This window comes from Stenella coeruleoalba (genome assembly GCF_951394435.1).
Source record: "Stenella coeruleoalba genome assembly, chromosome: 2".
In the NCBI taxonomy this organism is placed as follows: Eukaryota; Metazoa; Chordata; class Mammalia; order Artiodactyla; family Delphinidae; genus Stenella; species Stenella coeruleoalba.
In genome coordinates this window covers 36,205,580-36,211,170 of record NC_137147.1, presented here as the reverse complement: position 1 = coordinate 36,211,170, position 5,591 = coordinate 36,205,580, and positions in this window count along the sequence as shown.

Below are 5,591 nucleotides of genomic sequence, written 5' to 3'. Positions count from 1 at the left end.
GTAAAGGACATGCAGTCGCTACATGAGAAATAAAAACATTTGCATCTTCATGGCGTCAGGTAAGGACATGCTGAGAGGTAGTGGGCAAAGGCAGAGTTATTTAAGGATCCATGACCTCTTTTCAGTACAGTCAGGGAATTTTTTTTTTAATGTATTGAATGCCCCAAGTGCAAGGCATAGTACTAGACCCTAGAGAGGATCAAAGATGAGGACATATGTCTTTTGTCCTCGGACTGCATTCACTCTCGTAGGGTGGAGATAGGAAAAGCACACAAATGACTCTAATGTAATGCAGACTCTGGTAAATGCCCTATACAAATTACAAACACAATATTTTGGGGAAGGGTTCAGATAGCAAGATCACATTGAACAGGACATGGAAAATGACCCCACACCTTCTTGTACCTTCCTCTCTGTGGGAAGCCCCTGTTGTTTTCACAGAGAAATTTACGTGGCCACTCCAGATAGAAAGACAAAGTGAGTCCCTCTTTTTCATGGCTGTAAATCAATTCGAATATAAGGAAATTGTGAATATTAAGACAGAAAGGGTAAGCCAATGCCATACTGTGGCTGGCTTTAAAAGCCAGGGTGAGGAGCCTGTACCTAATTCAGTTGACAATGGGAATTTGTTGAAGGCTTTTAAGCAAGGCACAGATAGGATCAGGACGGTGCTTTAGGAAATTAATCTGGCAGCGGTGCTTAGGAAAGCTGGAGTGGAGAGACAGAGACAGGTTATTATAGCAGTCAAGGTGAGAAGTATTGTGGACCTAGGATGGTGGCCGAGGAAGTAGAAAGCAGGTTGGATGTCAGGCTGTGAAATTTGTAGGCCACTGAAGGTTTTTAACTGTGGGTTGATTGGGGGATTTAGAGAACCTCCCAAAAAACAAAACAAAACAAATCTCCTTGGTGTTTTAGAGCTATCCTCTCCTAACTTAAATGTCTGCCCCAGCTACAGATACATATAGTTTCTGCCTGAACAGAAAGGGGCCCCGTCTATGTGGAAGAGATTAGGTCCATTTTCATCACCTGTTGATGACTAACTGTTGAGTTCTTACCAGTTCTCTTCCTATCTATATTTTCTTCCTCCCTTGCCCTAGTAAGCTTCTTGCTTGGAATTCAGAGGAAGAAAGGTACTATGAGCAGTTTTAAAAAATCAGAATTTATTCTAAGCAAATAAAGTGCTATCTACAGTCTAACACAGAACATAAATTCCTTATCGTATTCTTTTAAAAAATCCTCCCTTAATCCGGGCTTATCCTTGAATTTTCGTCATATTTATTTCCTCCCTTTACTGCCAAATTTCTCACAAGATCAGCCTTCATTTATTATGTCCCTTGAATCATCATCTCTCATGCCTTAACCCTTATAACATGGAGCCCATTTCCACAATTACAATCAAATCATAAACTCCAAAGAACCATGTCATCCTCACCATCAAAAACTATGAATTTTCTCAGTCTTAGTCCTTCTTGACCTCCTCTTTGACCAACATTTGGTTCTGTAAATCAACCTCTCAAGCTTGAAACTTTCTTTTCCTTTGGTCCTCTTGACTACACACTATTCTGTTTCCTTCCACCTCTGGGATCTCTATTCTGCAATCTTGACAAGTTGTATTCCTTCCTACTCTACAAAGTATAATTGCAACCCAAGTGATAATTTGGGCTGTCTGCTATTTCTGATCTTGAAGGAGAAAACTTTTTCATTCAATTATTCAACACTCCACAGGGTTCCTAAATCCATATCTTCTAGCCGTCACTATCTATCGCAGTTCCAATCTAATACTTCCTGTTGGACATTTCCAAATGGATATCTCAAACTCATCATGTCTGGAGGAGAGCTCCTCTATCCCCCCAAAAAGCTAACTTCTCTCAACTCTGCCACATTCATCAATGATCCTATCATTTTCTCAGTATTCAGCTTCTAAATCTTGAGTCACTCTTGATTGTTCCCTCTCCTTGCATCATTACCCAGTTACCAACACACTATCAATCCTGTCTTTGCAAACTCTCTCAAATCCGTCTCCTCATATTCCTTTCTACTGCCGCCACTATATACTCTTATCACGTCTCTCTTGGGTGTTTCCAACACTTCTGAAACAAGTTCTTCTCCTTCTTTCTTCTCTTTTCAGTACACTGAACACGTTACTTGGGAATATTAATCTTCCAAAACCATTTTGTTGTAGGTATTATTTCCTGCTCAAAACTCTTCAGTTAAATTCCAACCCCCCACAGGATAAAACTTAAATTTCTTGATCTAGCATTTAATATTCTCCACACTCTGTGTTTTGTTTGCTTCTATTCTTACCTCACACAAATCCTCTACACAAATTCCCTTCTCCAACTACAGCAATCTTCCAATTGCTCCCCAAATAAGACATATCCTTAGAGCCAACACTTGCACAACCCAGAGAGCACCATTCACAGAAACATAATGTGAATGGTATCCCCGGAATCTGGGCCATGGCTGTCTTTATTCCCACATCCATGGTGGTACCTTTGTTCTTGGTATTCTCCTGTAGAACGCTCTCTTCTTGCCTCTGCCCTAACTCTTCCTTCAAGGCCCAGCTCAGGTTCTGCCAGTTCCATGAACTCCCCACCAAGTTCCTTAGCCATAGATAATGACTCCCTCCCCTTAGTTCTTAGACCACTGGTCTATACACAATTTAATTTATCATCTAAACTGTGATGTTTGAGAGTTACAGGGGACACAATTACTCTGGAACAACAGGCATAAACTGGGACAAACTGAGGCATATGATCAGCTACTTATATATTACTCATTCGGCACTCAGTATGTGTCGTCTGGAAGGTTTTGTTTCTTTGTTTGTTAAAGTGAATGTATATATTTAAGTGTACATGCCTTATCTCCTCAAGACAGTAAATCCTCTGAGTAAAAATCACGTATTCTCCCTCTGTGTTCACCTGGTGCCTGGCCAGTGTCTCACATATAGTATACTCTAAAAATTGTTTGTTCATCATGATGATGTCTTCACTGTTATTTAGCAGTGAAGCTTGGGCTAGGAGTGAACTGACAAAAGTTATAAATTCATCCAATTATGATTCTGGCAGGAAGACAAAATTCTCTGTGACCCTAGAAAGATATATTTACATCAAAAAATTTCCTCAAGATTTTGGCGAGGGTTAGGTCATGGCCTCTGTCATACGATTCTGCCTTGTTGCCTGTTATTTAGGAATGTCCTTGCCCTCTATCTTGACAGCATCCTCTTTCCATTGCTCCGTCATGACGCCACACAGAAGAAAGCTGACAGCTCCAACCAGAGGCTTTATATAACTCACATCAAAGTAAAACCACATCTAAGAAGATGCTGCTGTGACTAACTAACCTGAAACCAAATATTTGGAAGTTTTGATTTGCTTGACTTGCTTTGCTTAATTAACATCTGCCTCCTGTTTAGCATCATCCCTGCTAAACTACCAATAACCAAAGGAGAAAAAGGAAGAAGGCCTAAGAACAGAAAAAGGCAGCAGGCACTCATGATAGCTTAGGCTCCAAAAATAAACTAAAACACAAACTGAAAAATGGAAGACATGTGGGAAAGAAATAATTAGGACAGAATCATCTCTCAGGAGTAAATATGTAATGGAGAGTCATATTACCAAAGAGCATCAAGTCCAAATCACATGGAGGAGGGCTTCCATTGTGGCGCAGTGGTTGAGAGTCCGCCTGCCGATGCAGGGGACATGGGTTCGTGCCCCGGTCCGGGAAGATCCCACATGCCGCGGAGCGGCTGGGCCCGTGCGCCATGGCCGCTGAGCCTGCGCATCCGGAGCCTGTGCTCCGCAACGGGAGAGGCCACAACAGTGAGAGGCCCGCGTACCGCAAAAAAAAAAAAAAAAAAAAAAAAAAAAAAAAAATCACATGGGGGTATGGGGGCATATTGAAAATTTCCTGGAAGGAAAACCATTTCATTCAAACTACTGATGGTTTGGGGCTTACTAAAATGCCTCCTGCCAAGTAGGTGACCAGCGTCAGGCAGCATTTATCTGTTTTTACACGGAATAATGCAAGGAAGTTTGCCCTGGATTACTTTTCTAAAACTTGGTTCTCAGAGAGATTTCATCTGTACGCCTTTGTCCTAGCATTTCCCCTTCTATCAGGTAGCAATCTCTCAGCCCCTCCTGACAACAGCGGTCTTAATAAACATAGTAATCTAACTAGGGAGTCTCTAAATGTTCTCCAGAGTTTGAGGAAGAGCTCTTTGGAAAAGATGACTCCCAAATATTCCAAGAGATGCCCTTCTTCCTTCTACTTAGGATATTTTTATACCTAGACCTCTCTGGGAGTATTGAATATATTACCTCTTAGAGTTCCCAAACCTTTCATTTCATTATCTCAAATAGAGTCACCATCTGTTTTGGAAAATTTAAGCCAGAAATAGGCAGCTAATGGCAGATGTGCTACTGAAATGTATTTCTCATCCCCTTTGTCCAATCATTTGGCTTCCTTTTCCCTTTCTCTCTCATTCCCCTCTTTCTGCTTGAGATTTTATTTATTCTATTCTCCCACACCATCTTTTCTCAGATATATTTAGGGCCTTTGATACCAGGCAGGGCCCAATACTGTTGATTTACGCATTGATCTTCTTAGATGCAGAGCTCTATATTAGATAACTTCTTGAGAGTCCTTCTACCTCTGGGGTTCTCTGGGGCTTCAGTTAATTACGATACCTTGATTACTACCCACTTGCTCTTATATCTTTATTAGATTCTCTGGACTCATTTTCATCTATATAGCTAACATGTATTGAATACTTAGTACATATATCAGACCCTGTGCTAAGTAGATTATCTCCTTTAATTCACTCAGCAACTAGATGAGGTAGATGTATTCCCAGTTTGCAAATGAGGAAAAAGGCACAGAGAAGTTAAGTACCTTGCTCAATGTGACACAGCTAATAAGCACCAGAGCTAGGATGTGAATCCACATCTGTATGTCTTCACACAACCACTTTGGTGGAAAACGTGATGCTGATATATATTAGGAAAAATGGTAAGCAATATAAAAATTCAATACAGGGACTTCCCTGGCGGGCCAGTGGTTAAGACTCCATACTTCCACTGCAGGGGGCGAGGGTTTGATCCGTGGTCAGGGAACTAAGATCCCGCATGCCGCAGAACACGGTCAAGAAATAAGAAAAAAAAAATTTTTATTATATGTTAACTTCCACCAAGGCTGTGTTATGCATAATTATAAAGTCAGCCGCCCCTGACTTAAGGGTTAAAACTTTATCCTTCACTTGAATGCTACCTACTTTATACACCAGCCTTCCAAACTTGTCTTCCCATTCCTCTGTATCTTTGCACATGTTGTTCCCCCATCTAGAGAACACCCTGCCCAACAGCCACTAATGTCCACCAGTGCTTAAGTCTGATGAAATATCAACTCTTCTGGAAAATCTTTGCTGACACTGTGTCCCTTCTCACTCCAGCCTCTCCCATGTTGAAATGCTTGCCCTTTCTCTGGGTCCCAATAGCAACCCTAAGAGCAATTATTACACTATATTGTTAGAATTGGGATTTCTTTCCCCCCAGATTGTAAGCTGCTTGAAGGCAGGTAGGGAACGGGCACGC